Below are 13517 nucleotides of genomic sequence, written 5' to 3'. Positions count from 1 at the left end.
CTCACCTGTGATGCATATATTTAAGTATGGCATAATACATAAATGTGCCTTTTAACTTGGCTCTAAATCATATTTATGTCCTTCAATTTTGGGTGTGCATAAATAAATACTTAAATATGTATAAAGTTGTACAAATAGACACACATGTCCTACATGTCATTTTTCGTCCTACGTGGTGTCCTACGTGTATTGTGTCATATAGGACTCATGTGTTTATTTATTTAAAAGTTGAATAGTTAAATTGTCTATTTGTGCATTATGAAAGTTGGAGGTCAAAGTTAAAATTTAAAGTCAAGTTTAGGGTGTAATATATGTATTATGCCTTTAAGTATATACACTACAACAAGAATAATTAATACGTTATTTATCAATGTATATAATAATAAAAGGCAAAATTCATTGATAGCTATCTAAATTTGATACAAATTTTTATTTAGACATCTTAATCATCCTTTTTTATTCTAAACACCTTATGTAGATTTTTACTGTGTCATTTTGACACTCTTTTTATAATCAGAAAAAATACTAAAGATAGTAATATATTCGCCGATTCTGTATCAAAACAACAAATTAACTGAAGACATATGACATATGTACCAAAAATAATTAACAATAAATGTACTATAAATAAAAACATATTTTTAAAATTAACTAGTGAAGTATTTACTTAAAAATAAGTTATATTTTATATTTTTTAAAAAAATAAAAAAACTTGTAGTCCCCGCTACCTTTTTCATCATCTCCATCTCTCCTTCTCTAATCACCATGAACATATTTTCAAATTTGATAAATTATGAAAGGTTAACGGAATGAAAAGTATCTTATCTATTTTCACTATCATTAGTTCATAACAATCTCCACCTCTGCTTCTATCTCTTTCATAAATAAATGAAGGCATAATACATATATTGGATCCTAAACTTGACTTCAAATTTTAATTTTGACCTCCAACTTTCATAATGCACAAACAGACACTTTAACTATTCAACTTTTAAATTAATAAATACATGAGTCCTACATGACAAAATACATGTAGGACACCACGTAGGACAAAAAATGACATGTAGGACATGCGTGTCTATTTCAACTTTATACAAGTTTAAGTGTCTACTTGTGCACACCCAAAGTTGAAGGGCATAAATGTGATTTGAAGCCAAGTTAAAGGGCATATTTATGTATTATGCCAATAAATGAATATGGGGATGCACCAAGAACTTAACTTCCTCTATAAAAGAAGTGATCTTTTTGACCTAAATTCTCCCCTAATTGACTATAGTAATTGTTCTCCATTGAGTAATTACTTCAACAAATTTCATCGTCTTTTTCTTTTTGTCGAGATAGTCAAGAATTATCAGGTTTTAAGTTTGACTAGATAATTTTTGCTTTTCTAGATGTAAAATTGCATATTGAAGAACAGAAAAGAAAAGGGATCTTAGAAGATTATTATGGCTAGAGCCTAGATATGAGCAATAAAAAGATATGTACCACCACTAAAACCTCCATATTCACGACCTAATTCAGTCTTTTTCTTCTTCGACGAAGTTTTTGAATAATTTCAGCAAGGTTTGTGAAAATGGAAATGAGAAAATTAGGGGAAGGGGAAAAGGTTGGATACAATGGTGGATGATGGAGGAGGTGTCGGTAGGAGAGATAAGGAAGAAGAAATAAAAAAAAAAGTAAAAATGTATAATATTTAAACTTTTCAGGCGCTCAAAAATAGTGTAACACACATAATATGCCAACTCAGCAAAAAATGTCAAAATGGCATAATAGATGACATGAGGTGTCTAAAATGAACAAATTCTAGCTTAAGTGTCTAAATGAAAATTTGTGTCAACTTTAGGTAGCCTTCGATGGATTTAGCCATAACAAAATATGTTCTTCTTCTTCTTTAACCTGTTCTTCTTCTTTAACCTAAACCAGCATTTTTACTTTGAAAATCGAAACTCTAACTAGCTACTCACCTTAATGAGTTGTTTCAGTGAAGTATTACATTTCACACCTCATTTATTTAAATCACAAATTAAGTGAGTCTTTAACATTTGTTATGAGAGTTATCACCATTTTAATAAAAACTTATTTAACACCCTTTACTACATTTCTCCAAGTTACTTGAAACAAAAAGACACTAAGTTTAAGCTATGCAATTTGTATGGTAAAAAAATGTGTTTTAAAAATTAAAAATGACTAACAAGACAAAACAATGAAGTCGTTGTGGAAAGTCCACTTTTTCTTGGAAATGAGGTTTATTGAATAAAGAACAAATCCATGTATAATGGATGGCAAAAATAACTATATAAACCACTTTTTCTTTTCTTATGAAAAAGCTATGAAACAATCCAAGTACTAAAGCAGGTGACTTGAACTTCAAAATAATCCTAAAAATCTGCATTAATCATGCCAAGAGTACAACAGGAGCAGCAGAAAGGTACAAGCATGGAGGAGATCATAAAGAAGGGAGCATGGTTGTAAGATTAATTTCTTTATAACATAATATCAGGATCTTGAATACGATAATCTTACACAGAGATCGTTAAGGGCACATACCCGATGAGGAAGACATCATCACAGTTAAAAGCGGAAATATTAGTCGTAAATTGGTTTCTACCTCCTTGCTCTAACTTTATGTTACCACAACCGTCGGCGATGGAATTATTGCAGAGGATATGTGGTAACCCTAATGGATGAAGGGAGGACCAATTTATAGAAGTTATGATTTAAGCTGGTACGCCCATCAAGTAATCAATGTACGGACGAAATCTATTTCTTATTAAATATTATTTATGATTTTACTTGAATTATAAGTAAACTTGAGCCATAACTAAGAAATAATTATAATAATTAAATATAAATTCTTACAATGGTCTCACAGAGGAAGACCAAAAACTGAGAGCATCCAATGACTTTGTTGGTCCTCCATATGGGTTTGATGTCATGTATACACTACTGTTGTTTTTTATATGGTATAATATTATTACTCTAATTTTTCTCATATCCAAAATTTTGAGCCCTTAAAGTATTTGATAATGAAAATTTTATACCATATAAATAAAAATAAAAAAATTATAATTTTAATTTTACGAAGTTTTGACCAAAGTAAGTCATTATTAAAATCAATTTATCAAAATAATACATTTTTTTTGAAATTTTGCAAAACTAGTATAAACGTGGTCTTCAGTAACGTTTTAGGTAGTATTTTATTGAAAGAAATTCAATAGCTAAAAGACAAAAATCTGACAGAGTAAACTAAAATGTTATTGTCAGTAACGTTTTATATTTCGTTACTACTCTGAGGCACGTTTTAAAGTTAAAACGTGACTCACAATAACGTTTTTCTGGAATAATTAAAAATTAAAATTCAATCTCGTATATGTCTCATTCAACTTTATATATAAATTTCTTTTATCTTCTCTTTTCATACATAGATAATATTTTTCCAAGAAAAAAGAGAGTGAGGAGGAATTTCCTACGATATCAATTAATTCCTTTTTTAATAGTTGTCTTGCTTACTTATTGCATCAATATTAATTCAATAACTTCTTTATTGATATTCTAATATTTAATAATCATAAGAAACCGATTGTTCAAGTATTTGGAAGGGATGGTTACCTAGGCTAGAAGATGATCTCTCATATGATTTATTCATAATTTTTGAAATTGAATTGATACAAGACATTAGACAAGCTCCAATTTGTTCAAAGTCTACCTCACGTTTTTTTCTTTTGTTTAAAAAGGTATTGTCTATGTATAAAAGAGAAAGATAAGAGAAAATCATATATATTTCAAGTGACGGTATGCACAAAATATATCTATTCATTTTAATAGTGGAAATTTGAATAATGAATGAAGCATGTACAAGATTGAATTTCAATTTTCAACCATTTTAGAGAAACGTTACTGTGAGTCACGTTTTAGCTGTAAAACGTGCTTCAAAGTAACGAATTATAAAAAGTTACCAACAATAACGTTTTATGTCTATTTACTTTGTTAGATTTTTGTCTTTTTGTTATTGAACTTTTTTGAATAAAATATTACCTAAAATGTTACTAAGAACCACGTTTATACTGTTTTGTAAAATTTAAAAAAAACATATTATCTTGATAAATTGATTTTAATAATGGCCTACTTTGATCAAAAATTCTAGTTTTACTTTAAAAATAGTAAAAAAGATATATAAAACTTATATATAAGAAAGAAAAAACACAATCTACTTTTTACCAAGACGGCTTATTGGACGGATCAAATGAATAATTATTAGTAATATATAGTTTGGCTTTTCAAATATCGAATTTTAAATATATTAATTCGCTAGCTAATCAATAAGCTATTAGTTGGTTCGTTATCATATTAGGATTTAACCGATATTTGTCGGACGATATATTGGTTCCATCATTTCATTCTCTCTTTTTTCACTTTCACTTTCACTCAAAAATATATTGATCTCCCATTAAATAAAATATTGATCTCCCATTAAACAAAATATTTTTTTCTAACTCTACTTAAGCTGGTAATTTAGTAATTATAAATCACAATAAGACACATATGAAAGTCTAAATTTTGAGGGTATGCGGACATAAAATTTACTTAACATATATACTCGCGATAAAAATGTAACTACGATAATTCTTAACGGATAAACGGTCAATACAAAAATTGAGTAATCCATCCCTGCACAGACAAGCTGTTAACTATAAATTTTAATCTATTCACCAACCGTTAATTTGATTATCCAATATCAATAAATCAAGAAGTCAATTTGTGGTTGATTTATCGGTTAATACAGTCCGATTTTGAATAGCCTTATTTTTAGCATAAATGTTTTAGTACTATAAGTTAAGCTACTCAAACTCCATATTATTAATAAATAAAGTTTATACCTCAAAATCTAAGGTAAGGTATTACAAGCAAATGGCTAACATCTTATTAACAAGAATTAGTCTTTACTATTATAAATAATAATATTATCGAGTGAAGTTAACTACTTTATATGTTAAATGATAACCAATAACAAATATATAATAATAATTAAAAATTAACTGCTTAATTTGTTTAACAGAAATATAACGATAAAAATTAACATTAAGAAAAGCGAGAAATAATTGTAATTTTTAGCAGATTTCATGTGAAAAGTTAACATCATTGTTGAAATAAAGTGCTACAATGAAATCTCCCAAAAGTTACACTCATTTCTCTCGCTCCTTATAAAGAATGTACTTTTTTAGGATTTTTTAAAAAAAAAAAGGTTTAAGTCATTTATGGTCCTTTAAAATTGTCCGCATACTTCATTTAGACACTTTAATTATGACTATTGCCTATTGCGAACTTAAATTGTTCAAAAAGTACATATTATTAAACACCAAATTCTAATATGGCAAAAGATGTGTTTTTTCACTTTCTTTGGGCGCGTGAAATTTTTTGAAATACTGTTTTATATTTATTTTTCCAAAAAAACTTACACTTTTTCTTCATTAATTGACACTTGGCAGTTAAATAAATTAAAATAATATTTTAATATTTTTTAAAATAATAATTCTTAATTCAAAAAAGAAAAAGCCCAAGTTATCTTCTTCGCATATTTAAATTTTCAAACATAACTAAAGAATCTCCATTCTTTTTTCTATTTCTTTTTAATATCTATAAAAAAAAATCGAAATCAAGTGACTGAATTTGCAAGAAAAATAATGCAAGCAGATTTTTGAACATTATGATAAAAAAAAAAGTAAGTTCACGTTCCATATCCATTTTCGGTCACCTTTGAATAAATATTATCGTTCAAATAAAATTGTAAACCCACTTAACTTATCAAAAACAACATCAAATAATTCGCTAAATTAATTAAGGCCCTCTTGATTTTTCTTTACAATCGATTTCAAGATGATTAACCATTGGTAAACTTCCTTTATTCATCACTCTTGTACCAACTCTTTGAATATATTTTTCTATCACGTATTAGTAATGAAAAATATTTTTTGATAAAATTAATTTGGGTCCTCTAATTTTTCTTTGCAATCGATTTCCGGATGAGTAACCATTGACAAACATCACTATTATATCAATCTCTTTGAATATCTTTTCTCTCACGTATTAGGAATAAAACATATTTTTTTAAAAAAAAATCAAATCTGCAAGGAATTTGCAGTGAAGGTTTTTGTTGTTTGGAAAAAAATTGATGAGAAGACGATGAAGAAGAAAGGGGGTTGGGTAGGGTATGGTTGAGTAAAATAGGTTGTCATTTCATTTATTTTTATTAAGACTAGATATCATGCACCCGTGTTAGCGCAGACCCAACGTATGTTAGTTTTTTTTTCTTTCAATTTTTGTGACACAAATTAAATTTGAAAAAGTGAACTAATTTTTTTGTGTTTTCTAAAACATATTTTAAATTGTTAATTTATGTACCTTTTATGTTATTTTTGAATAATATATGTTACTCCATTTTTTTATAATTTTATGTGATACAAGTGATTTTAGAAAAGTAAATGAAATTTTTTATATGATTCTCACATATTTTTATTTGTCATTTTACTGTGATTCATAGTACTTGTTAGTTTTTACGTTATTTTCAAACAAGATATGCAACTTTTTTTTGTTTCCATAAAAATAAGAGAGTCAACAAAATTTCATTATGTTTTTTATCTATGTTTTTCTAAAATATCTTAAATTATTACATTGCGTTTTTAAGTTTTTTTTAATGTAATTTTCAAATATGTAACAAATTAGAAATTAAAATGAAGAATTAAAGTTTTCAAATCATTATATTTCAATATTTAAAATGTTCAAATCTTTAAAACTCCACATATATGAACAAATTAATAGAAGGAAGCCAAACGATTTTTAAAAATAATAATAATATATGACTGCTGATTTCAATAATAAAACATATATATTTCATTTTTAATATATGACTCCCTCCTTTTCGATTTATATGAACTTATTGTTTATTTCATTTCAAAAAGAAAATAACTTCTGAATTTAAATTTTTTTATATAGCATATTTAAGATCACAAAATTAAAAAATATTTTAATACACAAAATTTATATATACATATAAATTTTAATTTTAATTTTGATTGGTTCAACCTAATATTATACTTGATATATAATTATTATCAACTAAGTGTAATTATTATTTATTTACTTTCATATAATAAATAGATATCACAATAGCTCATAAAAAATGAAGAAATAACAAAAATGAGGTAATATTAATAATAATAACTAAAGATGTTTCTAGAACTATTTAAGTTTGTTGTTATCATTCTTGGTAGATTTTTGTTTGCATAAAGTTACATTTTTTCCTTTGATTATCATTCACTTCATATATAGAAAGATGTTTCTAGAATTATTTATTCTTGATAGATTTTTGTTAGAATGAAATTACATTTTTATTCTTGGTCATCTTTAATATAAATATATCATCCTATTCATTTTTATTTGTAAAGTTACTTTTTAACATCTTTTCTTTAATTTCAATCTAATATATATTATTAATTTTATCACACTATTCTATTTTCAAGTATATTAATTAGAGCCAAAATAAAGATTGAAATAATTAATTCATGATATTTTTATATAAAAATTAGGCCTTTTTTTTATAAGCATAATGAATATCACAATAACTCACAAAAGAAAAGAAGAAGAAATTGAAGTAATAACAAAATAAGTTAGTGTTAATAACAATAACTTAAGATGTTTCTAGAACTATTTAATTTTTTTATTATCATTCTAGGTAGATTTTTGTTATCGTGAAATTACATTTTTGACCTTGATCATTATTCACTTCATATATAGAAAGATAATTCTAGAATTATTTATTACCTTTCTTCATAGATTTTTGTTAGCGTGAAATTACATTTTTGCCCTTGGTCGTCCTCCCACTTCACTCTTCTATATAATAGAAAAATAGATATAATTTTTTTTTGCAATAATTGTCATTCTTTTTTAATATAAAAAAAATCTATAGTTGTTGGGGTGAAGTAACACATGTCGTCTTTTAATTAATCATTTTTGCCACATCATAGCAAGTGTATCTCAAACACTTTACCTTTTTTATTAATTGTCAAAAAAAGTCTAACAAAAATAAGTTTTGAATAGATAAAAGTGTTCAATAGGTACTAGTCCTAGTTGAGGTGTAATTATGCGGACAACTTTAAGGAGCTGCAGATGACTTAAGCCTTTTTTAGATGTATTTGAATGGGCCATGTATTGTTTTGCAACATTGGCATTAACGCTTCACATGGAAATTTTACGAAGCTATAACCATCAAGTGTAATTAGTGTAAGAAAAATTCATAGAATTGATTACTATTTAGCTGTATTAAATATTGACATTAATAAAGAGTGTTAAAGTCTTTACCAGCATTAATTAAGTGTCATTAGAATAAATATCGCTAAAGATTTTAGGGACATATACAAAGAGTGTTAATTGTCGCTAAAAATACATATTTAGCGGCAATTAGAAATTAATTGCCGCTAATAATCTTTTTTGATGTAGTGATAACTGATACATGATACAAAATACAATTGATATGAATTATAAATATATTTGATACATAATACAGTTGTTTCGGATAGAGAGAGAGAGCGAGTGCGGGGGGGGGGGNGGGGGGGGGGGAGGAGAGAGAACTTTTATATAATACCTTATATACTACTAGCTGTAATTTCAAAATATAGTAATTTATGGTATGTACTACATATTACATGTTTCCTTTGTTGTATAATCTTTCCCAATATGAATTATATACGTCGGTAAGCATGATTTAATTTGCATCATCAATATCTTGATCAAAGAATAAAATATTATTGTGGCAGCAAGTAAAAGAATATTTTTGATATGTATATCTAAACATTAAAAAAAATTGGAAGCGGAGGTTTAAGTGGAATGGATAGAATTATTCTTTTAAGAAAATAAAATAATATCTAAATTAGCATTTGAGGAGGAGATAAAGTAAAAAATAAAATATATTTATAAAAAAAATTTAAACAAAATAAAAAAATTTTAAAAAAATGGTGGAGGTCGAGGTTGGGAGGTTGAGAGAAAGTGATGGCGTGGGGTAAGAAAAATATTTTACCTTTTATTTTATAAAGAAAATATTATTTTTTTATAATAGTTTTTTATTTTTTAATTTTAACTAATACTAATAATTTATTTAGTTTTTGTCAAGGTCGAATGTTCTGTCCATGTGGAGTGTGATATGAAAATTCTTTAAAATAAAAGAGAGTGTATTACACATCATGATGACAGTGCTATAAAAGAAAGAAGTGTGTTTCTCAAACTAAAAGGTGATGATTTAGGTATGAAACTTAAACTTTCAATAGCTTAAGTATGAAACTCAAAAAAAGATATAATTTAAGTGTATTTTTAAAACTTATTTCTACGGTAGCCACTTACCCCTTTTAGAACTAGAATTAAGTGTGACCAATTATGCATTAAAAAAAAATCTTAACTTGGTTGTCATCCTCTGTCTAATATATTTTTATGGAGTTGGTGAGCACTAACAGTTTTCTAGTTTGTTTTTTTTTTTACTGAATTTATACCAATAATCGTGTTAGCGGCATTTTATTAATAATATAATTAAAAAAGAATTTTAATATAAATAAATACAAGTAAGAGGGCTAGATCTTATCTCAACGGTTTTCAGTACTCCTATTTCTTTGAAAAATCAAATTAATTTTTAATGTATAACTATATACATGACTTTGTATCTTTCTATCTCGCTTATTAACTTATGGTTTTTAGAAAATAAAGGCATGAAGAAGGCAAGACAAGTTTTATTTATTTATTTTTATTCTACTTTATTAGAATTTTTATTATTTTTTAACTCATTACAATGATTAAAATTTTAAAAATTAATGTGATATTTTTTTGTGATTGTAGACTAACTTCTTATAATAACTTAATATTTTCACTCACTATTCACAGCTATAATTTACTTACACAACCTTTGTATCTAGTTAAACACTATCGCATAATTCATTTTATTTATTATTTATAGTTATTATTTGTTTTGTTGCTTCTATTATTTTTGTAAAAGCTTCACCCAGCAAAATGAATTATTTTTTCCTAATATATTGATTCATATGGAGTACATAGTTTTGACGTAAAATTTTACTGGAATTTCTTCCTCCCTCGTTGAATTGTTTCAATATTTTGAATTTTTTTCACTAAAGCCAAAGAAGAAAAAAAATACTATAATATTCAGAATAATGACAGATATTCCTGTAGCCGCCCCATCTTATAATTAAAATGACGTTTGATTGCTAACGTAATCCTGCAAAAATAAATTACAGAAAATATAAAATTAATCAATATATAATATTGTCTTTTATGAAAGAAAGCCTAATGAAATGAATAAAGAACGAATTTAAGAAAACATACTAAAACTCTTATATTTTAGTGAGTAAATAATTATCCCAAATAAGGATTTATTTGTCAAGTAGAGTCTCATAATTGAAAGTAATTTATAATTAACATATTTATCGTTGTTATTTTAAAAATATATCTTTTTTCTTAGTTGTCTGCTACTTGCATCTTTACAAAAAGAAAAGAAAGTCATCCACAAATCCTTTTCAATGGTCTTCAAACACGAGGGACGAATTTTGAGTAAATTATGTCTTTGTTGACAAGGAATATGATTATGACAAGTAATAATAGAGATAATCTTTTTCCATATTATTAGTGGTCGGGTATTTTTAGATCTAACTATTAGCGATAGGACTTTATTTGAATCAAACTATTGATGAACATGAATATCTCTAAAGCAAACTATTGATGAAAGATATTTTTAATCAATTTTATATGGCTCAAAGACAGTTTTAGCGTTTTTCCATATATTTAATTCCAAATTATGGAGAGAAAAAAAAGAAATAAAAAACACACTTTGACTATAAAAAACGAAATATTTTTGTTCTTCATTTAAGTTTGGCTCTAAAATATGGCTATAATTGCAAAATGGCTCAAAATTTGCCCCCTTAACAATATTTAAAAAAAAAAAAAAGAACAAAGTTTCCTTCTATTTAAATATAAAAACCTAAAATATGCCCTAATCATCCAAGAATTTGCTCAAATTTATCCATCACAATTATATAAATAAATAATATAAGTGTGTTGTGTTATTTGTGTACTAGTTGAAAGCATATAGCTTTACCATTTGTGGCTCCAGGACATCACATCAATTTAAAGGCAAATTACTTTAAAAAAATACTATAGTTTGGATTTAATTAAAGATTTATAATTGTGTTTGTTTAATTATAAATTATAGCTACATGTTAGGGGAGAAAAGAGGAGAGGGAGGAAAGAGGCGAGCGAGATCTAGGAGAGGGAGGAGAGAGACAAGAGAGATTTGGGAGAGAGAGGAGAGAGGTTAAATACTTGTTGTATTCGGTGTATCAGGTTGTATCTCAAATACAATTGATACAACTGGTTTGTATTCATTTTAGGAGGAGCGAGGCGAGAGATCAAAAGGGAGGAGAAAGGCGAGTGAAATCCAGAGAAGGGGACAGTGGCGGATCTAGGATTTTATGGTTGTGGGTGCTCTGTAAAAAATATGTGTTAACAATGAAATTCGAACCTTGGTACAAAAACACTAAAAGAGTTTTAAGTACTCATCCTAGAACCATTGGGCCAACTATATGATTTATTCATTGGGTGCTCTATGTTAATTTTATACAAATATCTATCGATTTCTACATAGATATATATATTTTGTAACGAAGTTAATGGGTGCTCGAGCACCCGACGGACACCATGTGGGTGCGCCCCTGGAAGGGGAGAGAGGAGAGCGAGATCGAGAAGGAGGAGAGAGACAAGTGAGGTCCAGAGAGCGAGGAGAGAGGCAAGTGAGATCCAAAGAGGGAGGAAAAAGGATGAATGCATGTTGTATCCGTTCTTTCACAAATGCAATTGTTACGGAATACAAACATAGATAATACAAATACAAATAAAATTATATGAATATAATTGACACAATTGATTTGGATCATGTATCGAATGTAATTGTATCAATTGTAAAATGAACACAATTTGTGTCAACAAATACCATTGACGGAATAAAAATTGTTATATATAACTATACAAAATATACATATATAGTACATACATGATACAAAATATAATTGATATGAAATACAAATATATTTGATACATAATAGAGTTGTTTGGACTACAAAGAGAGGGGCGAGTGCTGGGGGAGGGGACAGAGGAGAGAGGACTTTTCTATAAAACCTTGCATACTACTAAATGTAATATTTTAAACTATAGTGATTTATCGCAAATACATTATACATGTTTCCCTGTCGTATAATCTTTCCAATTTGAATTATATATGTTGGTACCCATGATTTTAATTTACATCATCAATATCTTCATCAAACAATAAAATATTATTATGTACATAGGACCAAATATAACTTTAGTCCTTGAAGAGCTAAATTAATCGAGGTCTTTTGTAGCATTAATAGCCAGGAGTTTCAAACACAATTCTAGTAGGTTACGTTGTAGCCTTCGTCTCGTAGACACACCAAGGCATTTTCCTATGCATTACTTGGAAATTACTAGTTATTAATGTTTTGAAGTTTTATAATTCATAAATAAAATTGTATGAACTTATTTTAGAGAAAAATCAAAATAGTAAATAGTGATATTGTTTTAACTTTTAATTATAGGGACAGAATTTTTTTCCTTTTTTTTTCCTTTTGGCTAACATAATACTTTGGTGCTAATAAATTTTTTCATTCTAATTATAAATATACAATACAAAATTCAGAACTACGATCACTGATTAGTGACAACGCGATAAACAACAATAACAATTTAATTAATTAACATAATTTCATAAGATAAGTCCGAGAAGAATAAAATGTAAATAGAAAAATGTTAGTATGGTCAAATTAGGAATTAAGAAAATGATTAGGTTGTACTTAATGGACCTCGTGCTCTATAACATTAAAATGACAGAAGGAATCGAAACGCTTTAATCAATTTGTTGATTTAATATTCCCAATGCTTTAACAGAGTTCGAAGCTTAAATGGTATAAAATGTTAATAAAAATTTCAAAACGGTATATGAATATTTATTTTAACCAAAAGGGCAAAATCGCTGGAAGGGCAGTGATTTCACTTGCCGGAAAAAGTAAAATCGCTGCCTTAGCAGAGATTTCCAAAACAAATTTTTGTTAATAATTTTTTAATAAATCGCTGCCTAATCAGCGATTTCGTTAACTTTTTAAATTATTTATTAAAAAAAAAAAAACTAAGAGCAAATCGCTGCAGGGGCAGCGATTTGTCTCCAATTTTTTATTTTCTTTTCCAATCAATTTTTTTATTTTTTATTTTACAATTTTTAAAATTAAATTTTAAATTTTCTAAAGAAATTTTAATTTTAAATTTTCTAAAGAAATTTTAGTTTTAAATTTTTCTACTACTTATTCCAAAATAATTTTTAAAAATAAGTAGCAATTAAAATTTTTCTAAAAAATTGATTTAAAAAAATATAAAAGAAAATTGGTGACAAATTGCTG

The sequence above is a fragment of the Solanum pennellii genome, chromosome 3 (genome assembly GCF_001406875.1).
Source record: "Solanum pennellii chromosome 3, SPENNV200".
NCBI classification, from domain to species: domain Eukaryota; kingdom Viridiplantae; phylum Streptophyta; class Magnoliopsida; order Solanales; family Solanaceae; genus Solanum; species Solanum pennellii.
Note: the sequence above shows the minus strand (reverse complement) of the source record.